Raw genomic sequence first — 20470 nt, 5'->3', positions numbered from 1 at the left:
TACACACACGACATAAGCCAACTCCCCCTAAAAAGTAAAATCTTCCAGTATGCAGACGACACTGCCATAGTATCTATTCACAACAATGCAAATATCGCTTACAAAAATATGCAACACGACATCAATCAAATCACTAACTGGTTAACCGAAAACGGCATATATATAAACCCTGGAAAAACAAAGCTAATGATATTCAAAAACCCCACAAACTCTGCCCATAGAAACTAAATATCTCACTATCAAACATTCATCCTCCTATACACAAAGTGCAGAACCTAAAATCACAACCATCACACAGGTGAAAACAACATGCTACCTTGCACTTCACTTCGATGCTGATCAAAGTTGGAATAGCCATACAAACTATCTACATACCAAGCTTAGGATAATAGCAAGCAAACTATACAGATTAAAAGACATTGCCCCAACCCACATAAAAATACTAATCTATAAAGCATTATGTGAAAACATTTTAAGATATGCAATCACATCATACGCATTCTGCGCAGACTTCAGACTTAACAGGCTACAATGGTTGCAAGATAAAATGATAAAACTGATATTCTGGGAACAACCCACTCTTATGCAGGAAGCACAGACAAAACACAAAATATTTAAGGTGAAACACTTACGCCACTACACAGTCATGTTAAAACACTACTACAGCCCAAAATATAGAGTAACCAGAACAACATATCAAATAACAAGACCACAGTCAACAAACTACATAACATATAACTACAACAATCAGTACGGCAAAGCCACCGAAACTTCTACGTACCTGAAATGATAAACAAACTGCCGTTCGACAACAGAAACCTAGGAACATACAGAGAGCTGAAACAGGCACTATATAAATATTATAGCGAGAATGAAAATTAGAGCAATTCCTGTTTCTCTCTCCCCCACCACACACACACACACACACACACACACACACACACACACACAAACCTATGACAACCCCCCCTCTCAAAAACTATCACTACAAGAACACAAAGTAACAAACACACCATGTCTAAATCCAACCCTATTTGCACAAAAAAAAAAAAAGAGTTAAACTGTAATAGTAGTCGAAGTCTTTCAAGCACGTACCAACAAACAATAAAATCAACACCTGGTTTGTGACCAGTATAGGAACACAACCATGAAACCACCACCCTCTGTCATCTATTATCTTCCTCAGATAAGCTCTTCTAAGCTTCGAGGAAGAAAATTACTAACTTGCAAGTATCTGTTATACACACTTGTAATGCGTTATAAATATTATATATATATAATTACTACAGCAACTATATATGCAATTCATCTGAGACATAAAAAAAAAAAATTCTGTATAATCCTTATTGTAAATATTGTAAATATTATTATTGTATGTAATTTATACTGAGACATAATAAAATGTTTTAAAAAAAATTATTATTATTATTATTATTATTATTATTATTATTATTATTATTATTATTATATCATTCGAATAAAAAAAAAAAAAAAAGAAACATGTATATCCTCATTAAATGAATCGGGTGTGTGATGAAGAGAGTTTTAAATGAGTTTCTCGCGTGTTCCCGCGTGAAGTTTTTAACATCTTCAATTGCGATGGCGGATGCCTGTGGCATTAAATATGTTTATTTTTGAGAAGTGATGTTGCGTACGGTACCCTTAACAACACAGTAGCGTTTTATGGTGGTAGTAATAATAATATTACATGTAGCTACAACTAAGAGTAAGCATTTATTGCATATTAATGTCATATCAATTTTGTCTGTAGTTCAGTGAATATTATAGAATACCGGTGTGTGTGGAACAGCGTAGGTCAAAATTATCTTGATATTAGAATCATGTAATTCAGTATATTTGCCAACTAGGAATATGCCTTGCTACATTTTTAAACGAAAATTATTAATATTAGGTATATATAGAATTGTAATTGTCAAAATAACAGCAGACAGATCTTAGGGAATCGGTGGCGATCTGGAAAGAGGGGATAATCGGTTATTTCCTGGAGGTGTCACATAATAATAATAATAATAATAATCAGCAATAGATAAATTATATATATAATTGTTAGTTTTGTGTGTGTGTATACACACACGCGCACACACACATATATATATACATTTAGTTAATGTGTGTATGTGTACATATAAGATGTCTGTCTATATAAATATATATCTTAGTATATATTGAGATCTTAGTAGTGATCTTAAGATGAGATCACTACTAATATCTGCAGAACCCCGACATAGCCCACTTCACTATCTGGGTGTTTATCCGCTAGTCCGATTGCCAGTCATCTTACTATGGACAGGCAGAAAAATCAGTTGAACAATGCAATGAAGGATGTTGAATACCACAAAAATGGAACCTCTGTTTTGTCATCACACATGCTCTCTTCAGCTGACCCACGAGATTGTTCGCAAATGAGACATCAAGTTTTATGGGATAAATCGGAACTATTACAATGTCTATGATACAACAGAAAGAAAAATATGTAAATCTCTGGAAATAGCATTAGATCCTAAATATTTAAATATTAAGAAAACTGTTAACTTATCTGAATACATCTTAGCCTTCATTAGTCAAACATGTTCATGTGGATGTGTAAACATGCAGAACATTTAGAAATTTAAAAAATAACATCAGTCTCTTCTGTATAACTGCATAACAGTTGTCACCTTTGTTAATCCTTACTGTTTTGTCTATTAATTTGTATATTTGTACCTGAAGAAATCCTGTGCAATTGGAATGAAATGTTACTAAGTAAATAAATGTCATCAAACATTCTGGTTTTTCTGCCTTATAAACATTAATCATATATATATATATATATATATATATATATATATATATATATATATATATATATATATAGGTGTGTGTGTGTGTGTATACACACACACTTATATTGTCTAACCCCTATATGTATATATATATATATATATATATTATAGACAGTTTTTTAACTTTGGTATATTATGTATTCAAGATACCAAGTAATTTTATCTAAACTTGGTTTTTAATCCTATTTCCCAAGTAAGCAAGCAGACAAGTAAATCAAGTTTGCGCCTGCACGTAGTGACAAAACAAGTTGCCACAAGGTGCTTTCACCTTATTAAATAAAATCTCAGAGATAGATGTGGACAGTTTTTAGGTAAAATTCATGAGCTATGCGTTACTTCAACCTTAGCATTGTCAGGTCTGGCTCCCACTGACGAGACCTCAATAAAGGTCGAAACCGGTGTGGGTAGTGATCATTGCCTTTAATGCATAGCATCATACATCTCTGCAAGGGGATGTGCTTTGCATTAAGGGAAAAATACTAAGGAAAGTGATCAGAGCTTAATCCAACTGTACCACGAGTTGCCTCAGACTTGCACTACATGCAGGCACAAACTTGACTTACTTGGGAAATAGGATTAAAAACCAAGTTTATATAAAATTACTTGGTATCTTGAATACATATATATATAGGGGTTGCATATATTAGCATATATTCTATATATGTATATAGCAATTCAAGTTTAATATATCAGGTGAAAACTTCACTTATTAAGTGAATTATATTAAAAAAAAAATGAAAGCCAGTAATTATTCATCTTCCAGCTGTAACCTAAAATTTGAGTTCTGCTACTTCTGAAAATTGGCATGAAATGAAATATGAATAACTGTGTTGTGTTGCTTTTAGCTGTGGATGAAAATACGCTACATGCAGACTTATTGTTTATGTTTTGTAAAATTGCAGGTTGTCTTTATTCGTAACGTTTTTGGAATGAAGTCTGAAGTGCATATTTTAGTCCAATTTAATTTGTTACTTCAGTGTGTCATCATCATCATCACCAGGTAAATAATTTTGCTATTAGAGAGTGAGTGGATTGTTGTATTATGTTGATATATATACTTACCTTTCAAAACTGTGGGTTGTGTTACTTGCATAGTGCAGAACATTTTAGTGAATGGTAAATTATACTGTATATAGAAAAATGTATATATAGATAAGCGCTGCTGTATCCAGAAAATAAATATTCAAAAAAATCGGTTATTGAGAATATTAACATTTTGGCAAGAACCATTTAATGACATAATTGGTCATGAGATTTTGTGATCATTGGTACTGTGTTTCTTTTTGTTATTAATAATAATAATGATTACTCTGATTGTATGGCATGGGATGTAGGATTGTAGCAAGTTTTTTATGTTGGTTGGAAAGTTATACCTGTTAAGACATATTTTCATTTTTATCTTGTATCCAAGCATAAACAGTGAAGTGTCTTCCCATCATGCTTGTGCAGAAAAGGATGAAAACAAAAACCTAATTTCTTAAATATAAATTATCAAATGTAAGGCAAACTTACATTGGATGTAAGTTTGTCATTGCCATTTGATAATCTGCTCTGCACTGATAGTATTTGCTTTGATATTAAGAGAGTTTTTCTTATTCAATTAAAAATTATTTTCGAAGTTCTTAGGCTTTGCACAGATTACTGCATTAATTACTCATTGTTTGATTGGAGCATTGCATTCCAGCAATTTTTTTTTTTTTCTAGGACATATCCTAGAAACTCAGAGCTATTATGTTTGTCTGGAGCAGGCTTTTGCTAACACCCATTTCCAAGCTGGGATTTGAACCTGCATCCTGTTGGTTTGATAGTGGGTCTGCTATCCTCTCGGCCAACCATGTTGCCAGTTACTTTATCTTGTAAAGCAGATTAATGTGAAGTCAGATATTGCAGTTGTCAATGTCATGTATATATATATCATATCTACACACAAAAACAGCATAACAGTGAGATATATAGGCAAGAGAGTAAAAAAAAAAAAAAAAAAAAAAAAAAAAAAACAAGGAATCTAATATTTCTTGAATAGTTGTAGGTGATGTGTTGAGGCTTAACTGCTGTGAGAAACTCATGTTGGAGGCTTAGTAGAGTGAAACAGTACCAAGAAAGGATTAAAAATATTTAATTCTTCCAAATCAGTTACTGAAAACAAAGATGAAAAAATCAAACTCAGGCCTGTAAAGGATGGAATATCAATTGGTACATGGAATGTCTGTACACTCTGGACAACTGGAAAATTGCAGTTGCTTCAAGAAGAAATACAGATGTGATATATTGGGTATTTCATAAATGAGATGGACACTCATTGACATGGTGGAAGAGTTCTCTGGTCAGGAAATGAAAGTAAGCATGAAGCAGGAATAGGTTTCCTTCTAAGTAACAAGGCCTGTCAGGCAATGATAGGATACAAACCAGTTAGTGAAAGAATAATGATTGCAAGATTCAGTGCCCAACCATTTAATATCATGACCATTCAAGTATATGTGCCCACTGTGGAGAGTGCAGATGAAAACATTGAGAGATTTTAGTGATCTACAACTAGAAATTGATGAGGTGCCGAAGCAGAATATACTCAACATTGGAGGAGACTGGAATGCAAAGATTGGCAAAAATAACACAGGATGGGAAAAGGTTATGGGAAAATTTGGATATGAAGATCTGGAATTTGCCACTGATAACCTGATGATTTGCAATACCAAATTCTAACAAAAAGATTGTCGTAAATGGACATGGCAAACACAGGAATATGATCAACCTATTATTAATAGACCAAAAATGGAGAACCTCAGTTCAACAATGCAGATCATTCCAAGGAGCTGATATTGATTCGGACCACAGCTTAGTGATTGCAAATATAAGACTAAAACTGAAACAGAAGTACAAAGGAAAATTCCAAAAGACTAGAGACATCTCAAAACTAAATGAAGACAGGCTAACAACAGCATATTAGAACATGTTGGAAACTAAGCTGAAGACCCCCAAGTGAAAAACAAAATATAAATACAAGAGCAGAATGAACTGACTACAGTGCTATAAAAAGCAGTAGAGGAAGTAATTCTTGAAAGACATCAACAAGAAATGGATGACTCAGGAAACCTCAAAATTGATACAAGAGGAAAGAGAACTGAAATTTAAAAGAGATAATTCAGAGGCAGCAGATGAGTTATACCATCAAAAATGCAATGAAGTACGGAAAGCAGCAAAATCTGATAAAGCCAAATGGTTGGAGGACCAGTGCAAAGACATTGAACAGTACTATGAAGAACACAAAACTAAAAAGGTCTACCAACTTATTAGAAATGTCAGTAGGAAGTGGCAAACAAGATCAGTAGCAGTCAAAGATGAAGATGGTAAAGTATTGATGGACAAGATTGCAGCGAACTATATAAAAATCAACTAAATAATACTGCAACAGAAGTAATGAAAGAACTAAAAGCAATCTCTCCACCAGCAGAGATCTTTGAAAATGACATCTTGGAAGAGGAGGTGAATAAGGCTATAAAACATCTCAAAAACAACGAGTCCTGGAGATGACAACATAAAAGGCGAGATGCTAAAATATGGAAGAGAATTGGTTGTAAAAGAAATGCATAAGCTATGTAATGAAATATGGAAATCAGGTTATGCCACTGAAGAGTGGAAAAAATCAGTCTTGGTTGTTCTTCATGAGAAAGGCAGTGCTTTAGAATGCACCAATTACAGAACTATTGCACTAATGAGTCACCTTGGCAAAGTGCTGATGAAAATACTAACAACGTTTGAAGGGGCATATGGAGGCACATCTTCCGGATGAGCAAGCCGGATTTCGAAAAAATTGAAGTACAGTGCAACAAATACTCACACTACGACTAATAGCAGAGAAAGCTCGAAGAAAGAACAAAAAGATATACTGCTGTTTCGTGGACTTCCAAAAAGCATTTTATAATATTGACTAAAACATAACATGGGCTGTCTTGGAATCCTATGGTGTGGACAATAAATTGATCTGCCTGCTGAAAGATATAAACAGCTAAGCACAAGCAAAAATCTGGATAGCAGGTGAGACTGGAGATTGGTTTGCCTCTAGTCAAGGCACAAGACAAGGAGAGCCAATATCACCAGTCATCTTCATCACACATCTGGGAAGAACACTAGATAAGATTAAAGAAGAAGATGGAGGCATTTCAATAAATGGCATGAGAATTAACTACCTCTGCTTTGCAGATGACATCACCCTGATTGAAGAATATGCAGCAAGGCTGGAACGGACATTGCAAACACTATACACAGAAGGAAAAAGATATGGACTAAATGTCAACTTTGAAAAAACTAAAACAACGATATTTGAACAAAAGGAGTTACTGAACAGAGTTACCATAGACGGATGTCAACTGGAAAATGTGGAACACTTTACATATCTCAGATGCCACATGATGCATAACTTGGACCCCAAAAAAGAGATAAAAATTAGAATAGCCAGAGCAACAACTATTTTAAAAGCCATGGATAAAATATGGAAGAGCCGAGCTATAAAGATGCAAACTAAACTGCATATTGTAGAAACCTGTATCTTCAGTAGCATGCTCTATGGATGTGAGGCCTGGGTACTCCTGAGAGAATCTGAAAGGAGGTAATATTAGCATTTGAGAGGAAGTGCTATAGAAAATCTTGAGAATAAGCTATATTCAGAAAGTGAACAATGAGGAAATCTACAGACAAATACAACCAAAAGAAAACCTGATCCATAAAATAATTAAAAGGAAACTACGTCTCTTTTTTGGCCATATATGTAGAATGAATGATGAGAGAAAAATAAAAATGCTGCTCTTTGGGATGATTGAAGGAAAGAACAAAAGAGGAAGACCAAACAGAGAATGGAGCGATGACATTGTCAAATGGTGTGGAATACCATTTGACAATGTCATACACAAACTGAGTCATCTTGCACAAAATAGAATGCAATGGGAGAATCATATCAAGATGGCATCAGACATTTACAGGCATTGGACCCATGTCAATGCACAAAACAAGAATTCATCATCATTCATGATGATGAATTCTTCCATTATTTTGTCTGTCACAGAAACATCTTCAGGGAGTACAAAATGAGACTTGTAACACACACACAAAGGCATCACAAGTGAAACATGGATGAAAAAATAGGTGGGGGTGTTCTCTGTGGTCACCAATTAATGGCCTAGGATATAAACTTAGTTCTTGAAGTATTAGTATTTCCTTATTTTGGGAAGTTTTATGCAGCCATATTTATTCATATAGTTATTATTATTATTATTATTATTATTATTAAACAAGACCTCATGGAGTCAAAGACTCATCTAGGAGGTCCTTTTATCTCACACACATCTCATCATACCGGGTCTTAAACACATTCAAACTCCTTGCAGACACCACACTCTCAGGCAAGGCATTCCAATCATTCACAACTCTGCACGAAAAAAACCTGCTTCTCACTCCCCTACTCACACCCTCTTTATACAGTTTCCAGGGATGACCTCTGGTTCTCCCCCGATCTCCCACTATTCTCTGTAGAACTTCTCCACCATTGATCCTATAACAACCCCTTACCAACTTGTAGGTCTCTATCATATCTCCCCTCTTCCTTCTCTCCACTAGACTCTGCAAATTACATCTTTTCAATCTTTCCTCATACTCGACATTCCAGAGGTCAGAAACTACCTTAGTCAGTCGTTATTATTATTTAAATATTATTTTTAATCCTTTCTCGGTGCTGTTTCACTCCATTTAGCCTCCAATATGAGAAGGTCATAATCATCGTGAAGATAGTGAGTTTCAAATGTTTCAAAGCACATCCTGTCTCACTCTGTCACCTCAATACAAAAAAGAGGATAAGGAGTTGGTTCAGTTAGTTTGAAGCCGGAGTGTATATGGATATTGACCTGCAGTTGTTTGTTATTTTTGTTAAAGAAAGTGGAAAAAATATTGGTGACAATTTCATCAGAACATTGTCCATAGAAATACCTATGGCTCTACAAATTATCCCAAATCCTGCTCACCACAAAAAAATATACTTGTCCAAGGATCCCCTTCCATTTTTTCAATAGGAGTTCATGTGATTAATCTTCCAACCAGCCAGGTATATATATATATATATATATATATATACATCCAGCAAATCCTGGATATGATTCAGACCAACCTGTTGAAAGAACATGGATATGAGGTGCAATTTGGCCATCAATTGGAAGGTATGATAATTCTTCACGCTGATGAGAACGCTTAACCAGATTTCTTTGCATACGTAGCTACTTTCAGTTACCTATAGCAAGAAATGCAGTTGCTTGACGTTTGCTTGGTAACTGGAATCTAAGTTATATTAAACTAAACACCTACAAGTTAAATTTAATTTTGCTACTGGTTTTGAAAGTTTAGTCTGGGTAGTGGCCCCTCCCTTAATGCATAACATTATACATATCCACAAGGAGATGTGTTTTGCATTATGGGAGATACTGAAATAGGAGTGTTGGTAGCTTGCTCCACCTTTGCAAGGAGTCGCCCGGTGTTGTACCACTTTACCCCAGTCCTGAAGATACTTTCAGGCGCAAACTTTGTTTGCACACACTTGGATAAAGGATTAAACTAAATTTATTAATGCTTCTGGTTTTGTTGTGTAATTATAGTTTTTAATGCCAGTGCAAAATAAGAGATCTTTCATACTTTCTTCACATAATGTATCATTTTGGAAGATCAATGTCACTATCAATTTTTTGCTAATTATCTTAGTCATCAGTACATTTCATTCTCCTAGAACTTGAGTCAAGATAATAATTTTTGTCAAACAATTATTTTATAAATTCATGAAAATCCAAATATTAAAATAAATACAGCCTCCATCTGTTCCAAAATAAGTTTATATTATTTTTTTTTTCATCTTAGTTTGAAGCTCACAGATTGTGTGAAGGTTTGCACTTTTACGATTTTGCTTTATAGAGAATCATACATAATTCTTGAATCATATCATGTAATATATAATCTTTATAACATGAATAATATATGCATGTAAACACAAGAAAGATATTTAATTAACCAAATATTTCGGTTTGGAAATAGCAGACCATCTTCAGTGGCACTACAAGAGCAGTTTTAAAAAAATACAAGGTGGAATACTAACAATAGATCATTTAAAAATAGAACAAGCCACATGATGTTATATCACTAAGTATTAAAGGGAATATTTTTAAGCAGAGACATGATTGAAATAAAGATATTATTTAATAATATTAAATAACATAAAATTAATATGAATTAATGAGTTATCCTGATTAGACTTTCCCAGATTTTTGATATAGATATACAGTCATTCCGATTCAGGTTAGGACGATGGAGTAAGGCCTCTACACTTTCTTTGAATAAATGTTCAAATTTATAACAGGATCTATGTAAGAGGCAAGTTTTTGACCAAAGGATGTTGTGGTTGGTTTCAATCCCGTGCTGAGCCAATCCAGATTTTTCAGGTTTGTTGTAATGAATGGAGGATTGATGTTCTTGGATTCTTTTTTCAAGAGAACGTCCAGTTTGTCCAAAATAGGAGAGATCACAGTTGCAGGAATTTGATAAACTCCAGGAAGAGATATAGTTGAGCGTTTGTCTTTAGGAGAAAGAAAATGGGAAGATAATTTGTTAATAAGTGAATACGTAGCTGTTAACTCATATTTATTCAGAATTCTTGTGATAGGTTCTGAAATCCCAGAGATGTAAGGAATTGGAACTCGACGTATTGAATCTTCATTGTTTTGTAGTGGATTATAAGAATCGAGAAGATGTTGAGTACTCTTTTCGGAAAAGCCATCGAGTTTCATGTGTTGTTGGATAGTAGAAAGTTCTTTCTGTAGAAAATTAGAAGTAGAACAATTAGTTTTGGCTCTTCTGATAAGACATTTTATGATTCCTGTTTTTTGACAAGGATGACGGGCTGATTCTTTAAGAATATAACGACCTGTGAATGTTGGTTTCCTGTAAACTGTAGTTGTTAGAGTGTTTGAAGGTGACCGGATGAGGAGAACTTCTAAAAAAGATAACTGGTTGTTTTCTTCCATTTCCATAGTAAACTATACGATGATGTAAGGAATTGATACTGTTTAAAAAAGAAGATAAGGAGTCTTTGTTGTGCAGCCATACAGTAAAGATGTCATCTATATATCTTACCCAAAAGGATGGTTGAGGGAAAATAGATGAGAAGAGGACTTTTTCTAGATGTTCTAAATAAAAGTTGGCTAAAGCAGGAGAGAGAGAGAGAGAGAGAGAGGACTTCCCATGGCCATTCCTTCTACTTGGCTGTAAAATTTGTTTTGACATTAGAAAATCCAGAGTGTATTATGAAATCGAATAGTTTTATAATGTGTTCTGGAAAGATGTCAGCAAGTAATTTTAAAGTCTCCTTGAGAGGTACATTTGTATATAAAGATTCTATATCAAAGCTCACCATAAGATCTGTAGGTTGCAATGAGACATTTTTTAATTTTTCTAAGAAATCTGAGGAGTTTTTTAGAAAGCGACTAGAGTTGCCTATGTGAGATTTCAATAATTTAGCTAGATATTTGGCTATACGGTAAGTAGGAGAATCAATACAATCTACTATTGGACGAAGAGGAAAGTCAATCTTATGTATTTTAGGAAGACCATAAAATCTAGGAGGTCTTGCAAAATGAGTTTTAAGTCTTTCAGTTGTGTCTCTATCTAAACTGATGACCTCATCTAGGAGAGAATTTAATTTCTTTAGTTGTCTGTTGGTTGGATCATAATCAAGTTCTTGATATGTGGAGCGATCTTGAAGTAAAAGAGAAAGTTTTCTTCTGTAATTTGCTGAGTCAATAACTACTGTTGCTTTCCCCTTGTCGGCTTTGGTGATAATGAGGTGATTGTTTTTTTATTCAAAGAAAGTGTAGAGGCCTTATTCCATCGTCCTAACCTGAATCAGAATGACTGTATATCTATATCAAAAATCTGGGAAAGTCTAATCATTAATTCATATTAATTTTATGTTATTTAATATTATTAATTAATAACTTTATTTCAATCATGTCTCTGCTTAAAAATATTCCCTTTAATACTTAGTGATATAACATCATGCAGCTTGTTCTATTTTTAAATGATCTATTGTTAGTATTCCACCTTGTATTTTTTTTAAAACTGTTCTTGTAGTGCCACTGAAGATGGTCTGCTATTTCCAGACCGAAATATTTGGTTAATTAAATATCTTTCTTGTGTTTACATGCATATATTATTCAGTCTTTATGTCACAAGTAAAAATAAATAAAATAATAATAATAATAATAACATTGCATATGAGAATTATAGAAGAATTTCTTTACTAGATATTCTACATGAATTTATGCATACACATTTGAGAAGAGGATAGGAAAAATAGTAGAAGAGAAATTTTAGAGGGATAAAAAGTCAGGCTGAATAGGGATTGAAAAAGATTTTTTTACCTATCAGATTTCCTATAGATTTTTACTTAAGATAAATATTTCAGAAACTAGAAGAATATCACAATTATCTCTATTTAAGTTTTGCACATTGGAATAAGGTAAATAATAAGATGCTGAGAGAGAGCTCTTCAAAATTCTATAGTTCGTGTAATGGAACATTATGCAGAACAGAGTAAGGCAGCATTCAGAATTGAAGGATGTATAAGAAGGTTTGTTGTAAAATTCATCATCTCATCTCATCCGATTGGTAACGGGTTGAGTCCACTAAGAAGAAAGGTTCTCCACTTATCACGATCTTTAGCCATCTCAATCATGACTATAGCTGGGTAGATGGGAATGTTCTTTCAGCAACTTTATCCAAGTACTTCTTGGTCTACATACTAAACTTCTCGACTGCTCCCTGTGATCTAGGATCAGTTGCGTCAGTTTCCTCGGGCGCAGTAACATTCTCTTGGCACAGTGGAGACTCCTGATTCATAGGGTTGAATAATGCAGCCGGCTTGCCACTCCTCTGCTGCATCCTTTGGTCCACGACCTGAGGGACGCACCTGGTAGGAGTCAGGTCTCCCCCAGGTTTGTAAAATTAGTAAGTTAATGGTGGGCACTATCACCACTATTATCATTTTGCATGGCTTGCATTATGAAGGAAAGTTGCATGGAATCTAATATTAAACTCGGTTCATTACTTTATACATTGTTATACTCCTAGATAAATCTTGTACAAGTTTTCACGACTGCTCAACACAATAGAATAAGTTCTGCTACAAATTTGGTATGAAAATTGTCATCAAAAAGACAAAAATCGAAAATAGTTCAGAAACATGGAAAATATGGGCTGCATTTTCAGTGGAAAACCTATCCTATCCTAATTTATGCTCACATGTAGACCTACACATTTTACCGTGTAGGTATTCGGAACCGAAATCCTACGGAATAGGTTGGTTACTCCTTATTCCTGGAGGTGTCCTATGTCTGTAGAAGTATGTGTTCATGGGGCCAGTTTGCTTTTTTGGGGGACAAAAAACCCGAGTTTCTGGGTAAAAAAAACCCCTATCCCCCGTATGAGACTGGTTAACTCACCTTTAGTCAAAAGAGACCAGATAAAGTTCCTCACGTCGCTGATGGGAATTCAACCCAGGTCTTTCCGACCAAAGGGCTTTGTCTATACTGATTGAGTTACGGAGGCTCGGAGAACCTATAAAAGAAATAAAATTATTTAGTTATTTTAGGGACAATTTTTAGTGAAATGGCAAATTAAACTTAGAAATAGACAGCAAAATAAGCAAAAATGATATGGTGGGGAGCAAGTTGTTGTTATGTGCCATCCAGTCATTTCTGATTATTGGTGACCGTGTGAACAAAGGCTCTCCATCCCACTTGCCCTCTTGTCCTTTCTTTCAATACTTGCAAGTTCAAGTTGGTGAATTCTTTTATGTTGTTCATCCAACTCTTTTGTGGTCTTCCTCTTCCCCAACATAACTGTCTTTTCCAATGATTCATCAGCTCACATAATATGTCCAAAGTACATCAATTTCTGTTTAGTGATTCGCCTCCAAGAAGCATTCTGTCTTTATATTCCCTGAAACCTTATTGATCATTCTTGCAGTCCATGAGATTCTTAATAGTCTCCTCCACACCCATAATTCAAATGAATCAATTCGCTTTCTATCTTTCTTCTTAATAATCCAACTTTCATATCCATACACCACTACTGGAAATACCATTGCTTTGACAATTCTGACTTTCGTGGCCTTACTCAGACCTCTATCTTTCATAATTTTTGTTAGGTTTAACATCTCTTTTTATCCCCATGACTAACCTTCTTTTAATTTCATCTTCACATTTATCATAATTTCTGATTCTGGACCCCAGTAAATCATAACTTTCAACAATTTCTATTTTATCTCCCTCTATTATAAATTCATTTAAATTGCCAGAAGCATCACTTTTGTTTTGCTGATGTTTAAATTAAGCCCGTCTTTGTTACTTTTCATCTTAACCAATAGAATCAACCGCTCCAGATCGATCTTACTTAGTTTCTGCTATGAGGATTGTGTCATCTGCATATCTTGAATTATTTATTTTTCTGTCACCAATCTTAATTCCAGCTGGATCTTTGTCTAAATCAGCCATTCTCATAACATTCACTATAAATATTAAAAAGGTAGGACAAATTATACAACCCTGCCACACCTCTTTTTCCACTTGAGCACTATCTGTTTCTTTAAAGACTGTTTTTAGGGAAACTTCTTGGTTGTCATACAGCTCTCTTATCAAAGTATTCCCATTGATCTCATTACAATCCACAGTCAGTTGTGATCCACACAATCAAAAGCTATCTTATGATCAATAAAACAGATGAATACTTCCCTCTGAAATTCTCTTGTTCTTTCTATAAGCCATTTCATGTTAGCTATTTGGTCTCTAGTTCCTCTATCTCTCCTAAAGCCTGCCCTTTCTTGTGGCATTTCTCTGTTCACATATGGCTCCAACCTTTGTTGGATCACTTTCAGCATAACTTTACTTGCATGCGAAATTCAAGCGATGGTTCTATAATTCTAATATCTCTGACATTTGATTTTTTTGGGATTGGGATGAATACTGATGTTTTCCAATCTATATTTTCTTATAGTATATTTTCTTCAAACCTGTTGACAAATTTCAGTCAATATATTCAAGAGCAAGTTGAATAAGTTTATGTAGAACACAAAAGAAATGTGCCTGACACCAAACTAGCAATTTACGAGACAGTCTTTAACTTATAGATGTGAAAGTTAGGTTATAAATAGTTGAATGAACAGATAATATCAATGCAGAATCATTAAAAATGAAGATATCAGAAAAAAATGAAGTTAATGATATTCAAGAATGTATGGTCAGTACTATCTAAGGTAGTATGGTCATTTAAACAAAATGAGAGGGAAGGTTAACAAAACTGGTGTTTGATGGTATTTAAAAAAAAAAAAGACCCAGAGGAAGATCTAGGTCAATTGATGCAGTTAGTTGTGCTTTAAACAGAATTGCAAGTTTTGAACAGGAGACCAAAGACAAGTTTTGAAAGAGAGAGAGAGGAAGTTAGTAAAGATGTGAACCTAATTATATACTATCACAGTATAATTGTACATGTAAGGATTCTGCCACTCTCATTCCATAGCAGATCTCTTAAGCAACGTTATTGCATTTTAACATAAACTGTGGAAAGAATTGCTCTTTGATCCAATAAATGAAATGATATGCTCTTTTTGCTTATTGTATTTGATTAGATCAGCCATCGAGGCTGACTTATCTGGCTACCATCTTTGGTTGTTCACTATGTCATGGTATGGTTTCCTGTTTTCAGAATTTTCCAGCCATTTCTATCTTTAATATAATCTTTAAATATAGTCTTATTACTTATTTTTATACAGAAAACAGATTACCTTTAATCGTCATCATTTATATGGTCTTTTTTGAAGTAACTACTGTGAGACTCGATGCATTTGTCATAACGTTGCATCCACTTCTTAAACACATGTGACAGTCCATTTTTTGAGAGTTCTTTCAAAACTGCCTCTGCAGCTTTTACACATTCTTTGTTGCTTTCGAAATGGTGGCTTCTTAGTGGTTTCCTGAGCTGAGGAAACAGCCAGAAATCGCACGATGTGAGATCAGGACTGCATGGAGAGCGTGGTAGGATATCTGTTGTTCTTCTGCAAAACGTCCACTACACAACCAGCAATATGTGGCCTTGCATTATCATGGTGCAATAAGAAGCCATTCTTCAGCAATGGACGCTTCCTTTTGACGTGCTTGATGATAATCGCTGCTGTGTTGATCATTGTCTCTGTGATGGACGTTGAAGGTCTTCCCTCACGTCCAAGATCTTCCACATTTTGCCTTCCTTCCTTAAAAGTTTTATGCCAGTGAAAAACACTTGCCCTCAACATTGCTTCATTGTGGAAAGCTTCGCGTATCATGTTAAAAGTGTCCGATGCCGATTTTTGCAAACGCACACAAAATTGAATCGCATAGCGCTGTTCCAAGGACGCTTCCATTTCGAAGACTGGTCGCGCCTCGTAGGCATACCGATGAGCACTTGTGTTTAGTCACGTGACACTCTGGCACATCAGCCCATATATGCCATCTATCAACCTCTTTTGTTAATACAGACAGCAACATTTCTTTATTCCACAGAAATTAATATTGTGATGAGTGGTGTCGCCACAGTAAAATTAGTCTTATTACTTATTGAATAGCCCACGTATGTGTATCTATGTGTATGGTTAAGGGGGAAAAAAAAAAAGGAACCTGTTTCACGAACAATACCACTTTTCCCCAACCCCATATACTTGACTGATAGAACTTTAGGTTAGTAAAATGTCAATGTTTTTTTTTCCTATACGTTGACATTTTACTAACCTGAAATTTTATTGATAGCTTCGCTGTGACTGTATGGTCCATTTCTGTTTATCATTTGACAAAACTTGGTACTCATGATTCAGTCTTCAAGATTTTGCATTACTTGATCTTAAACATTTAATACCTTTGCTATCTGCAGCAAGAATAAGCATAGCAGAATAAGAGCTTCAATATTGCTGCCAAAACACATTTTCTTACTTCCTATTTGTTAGAACTCATTCTGATGTCGGATCTGCAGTGAAGATCATATCTCTTTCTCTTGGACTGAGCTTACAACTCTTGGCACATCACATCCATGGCCTACTGAACCATTAAAAAGCTTTTGGGAAAAAGCATGGAGAATGGCTCTTACAAAGAACAAGTGCTGACAAAACAAAGGAGGCAGAGAAGAAATGGTGGTAATTTTGAAGCTTACTCTGCATGGATATTGACCAATATCTACTTACATTCTAATATGATTAAAAGAAAGTAGAAGAATGGTGGTGACGAGTTCATTGCAGCAGCACCCATGAAAATGCTTATATATATATATATATACTCTATATTATAAAATGATAAGCTGAAATTGGAAACGGATGTGACGTCGGCTTGAAACGGATCTAGGCTGAAACATTTTTGTCAAGTTATTTTAAACGTTTTGAAACTCAGGGGCTACCCTGAGTGTCGAATCTTCAAAATTCGAGTCATCGGAATTCAAGGAGAATCGGCCTACCAGTCCGGAACATGGGAGGTTGGGCGCCGTAGGTGTCAGCGGGGGCAGAGCCCCTAGTATTGGTATCTTTAACATATATATATATATATATATATATATATATATATATATAAAGACAATGCAGAATTTTCGTAGTTTATTTTCTTAATCTTTGTCTTTACATTTTTGATTTTCATATCAAATTTATTACAGCAGTTATTCAATTTAGTTAAGGAGTCATGTATTTGTGTACTGGATATAGTTAAGAGTATAACATCATCATCATCTTCTTGAAGTAAAGAGCTGAACAACTCCAATTTTGATATCAGGCCTAATGTCACTTTTCTTCATAATTAATCAATGTAGATGATGAATAATAATAGTAGAGTTAATGGGCCTCTCGCACCTGAATTTACATCAAGCTATCTTCCTGTACATTCTTCAATTCTTACTTATTGACTTACAACTTAAATATAAACTATGTATTCCTTGATATATAATCCTGTTTACACCATGTTTTAAACATGTTCTTTCTCTCTTTTTTTATTTTTATTTTTTATCTGGTCCAAACATGAAAGGCCACAAGACCTATAGCACACTAATGCCATGTGTAGCAAGAGAAATAGAAGAAAAGAGTGGTTACTAATATTTTTACTTTTGATTACTCCTGATGGTTACTAAATATTTGGTAGTTAACATTAACTACCAAAGGTATTCTGAACAGTTTCTAATATTATATAGCACCTCCATGGGGGATTATCAAGGTAAGGGCATTTTTAGCCACTTTTCCCAAAACACTCATCATATCTCTTTGAATACCATATTTATGTGAATATAACTTGCCCTCACATATCTCGTACCCCTAATTTTACTTTACGAAAAAAGTTTAAACAGCGATGCACATTCATGCTCGCAATTACTACAGATGGCAGAAAGTTGCTTCTTTACTTCATATTCAAAAGGAAAATGATGCCAAAGGGAAAATTATTCTCTGAAATTCAGGTAAGAGTTCAAGAAAAAGGGTGGATGGTCACTACGGTGGTTCAAGATTAGATCAGAACAATTTGGGACAAACGGCCAGGGGCCTTATTTCGACACTCGGCTCTCCTTGTGTGCAATAGTTTCTGCAGACACTTAGCCTGAAATAGTAAAACAACTTTTGAATGTGAAGACTGATGTGGCCATTATTCCTGGTGGTTTTATACCTTGTCTACAGCCCTTGTATGTATTGGTCAAAAAGCCATTCAAGGACTATATACAAAAAATCTACACAGAGTGAATGGCAGCCAACAGCTACGACCTGACTCCGGCAGGGAAGATTAAAAGACTGCCATTAGAGCAGTTGTGCAACGGGATTTTGAGAGCTTGGGACATGATTTTACCAGAAATAATTGCCAAGAGTTTATTAAAAACTGGCATCTCTAACGTCCTGGATGGGAATGAAGATTATGCTATTTGAGTAGATGACCTTGACGATGCACACGAGGAAACATGCTCAAGACTGGAAATAGTGATAGCAAACAGGAGATTCTTGGTAAATTATACCCATTTTCAGTTTTTTTAAATCATGGTGATCTTATGATTCCATAATGATAAAAGGACAAGCAATAATGAAACTGTTCGTTTTAATTTAATTACAGAAGCATTGTTGCTAAAGATTCAAATATGAATTCAATTCCTGATGAAGGTGAGTGGCTGATCACATAAATCATGTTGATAATTAAAATTTAAATGTATTCATTTTATAAATAACGTAAGCAATTACAATTATAATGAATACTGAGGATTTAATTATAAACTTCAATTTAGTTTTTTCCTGAAAAACTTTAGTTTCTAAGAATCCCTGCATATATCTCACATCACAATTTTTTAACTTTAATTTTGAGGAAAAAAGTGAGTTATATTTGAGTAAATGCGGTATATTAACTGAAAATACACTTAATAGATATGGCAGTAGCCCATTCCACATGCACACTCATTGCCCATGAAAATCAGGTATTCTCTTATTTAATTTACTATTGTCAGTAAGAAATTGGGTCTGAAGAGCTGAAAATGCTTCACTTATTCTTTCAGTTCATCATTAAGAATGCAGTTGATATTTTCCCATCTTCCTTGTTTATTTCTTGGTTTCTGTCTTTTCATTGTTGACATTGATACTAGATTTATCACAACAGTTATTCACTTTAGTTCATATATAAAGGTAAATTTAATAATTTCTTCTTCTGTGGTGCATCAATCCAAAGATTGGTTAGTTATAGCAGGACATCATAACATCCTGTCTTGTGACCTCTTATCTCTTCTTAATACAATACTCTATATGTATGTTTTAACTAGTCTTTTTTGAACTGGGTGCTAAGTCCTTTCTTCTGTTTAGAATGTCTTTTTGGCCAAGATTATTCGTGCTTTAATATCTTATTGTTTTTTTCCATCTTCCATGATAAGACTTCCAAGATATTTAAAAGAGGATACCTGTTGTATTAGGTTATTATTTATTTTCAGGTTTACTTTCATTGGTTTTGTTTTACTTGTAATTAATGGTTTTGTTTTCTTATAATTAATTTTTAGGCTATACTGTGTGAAAATTTCTTCCATATTTGTTAGGGTGGATTTCAGTTTGTTTTCATTATCAGTTATAACTGCTATATCATCCACAAACCGTAGTAGCCCGTTAATATCAATTTCATTTATCTTAATTCCTGTTTCTGTTAGTTCTTTCAATTTATTTATTGCATCTTCAGCATAGAGATTAAACAGTATGAGTGAAAGAGAGCAACCCTGTCTTACACCTCTACGTATTCTTGCTATTGCAGTTTTTGTTTTATTGCTGGCTGTTTCTAGAGCTAGAGCTTCTTGGTGCTTGTAAAGATTAAATATGAGCCTTCTATCTCTCCAATCTACCTTTATTGTTTTTAGGAGGTGAAACATTTGGTTCCAATCAATACTATCAAAGGATTTCTCCAAGTCAAGAAAGACTATCAGAGTATTTTGATTCTTCTCGTATCTTTTTTCGATAACTATCCTTAGAGCTAGGATTGCTTCTCTTGTCCCCTGCTGTTTCCTGAATCCAAACTGGTCATTGTCAATCTACTCTTCAG

General features: G+C 34.4%; 1 protein-coding gene across 3 annotated transcripts in view; it reads left to right on the top strand.

Annotated features, from left to right (window-relative positions):
- The first annotated feature begins 1601 nt into the window (after nucleotides 1–1601).
- Nucleotides 1602–20470, top strand: part of Scm (Polycomb protein Scm) — a 557832-nt gene continuing 538963 nt past the window's right edge. For 2 of the 3 annotated variants that reach the window (XM_090396960.1, XM_090396958.1), the window contains exons 1-3: nucleotides 1602–1726; nucleotides 3746–3843; nucleotides 19016–19062. The gene's annotated coding sequence lies outside the window, so the exon portion shown is untranslated. The remainder of the gene's footprint in view (nucleotides 1727–3745; nucleotides 3844–19015; nucleotides 19063–20470) is intronic. The other variant, XM_090396959.1, reaches the window with a different exon arrangement.

This window comes from Typopeltis vanoorti, chromosome 8 (genome assembly GCF_054136105.1).
Source record: "Typopeltis vanoorti isolate ZY-2024b chromosome 8, IOZ_Tvanoo_1.0, whole genome shotgun sequence".
Taxonomy (NCBI): Eukaryota; Metazoa; Arthropoda; class Arachnida; order Uropygi; family Thelyphonidae; genus Typopeltis; species Typopeltis vanoorti.
This window is presented reverse-complemented; position numbering and strand designations above follow the sequence as displayed.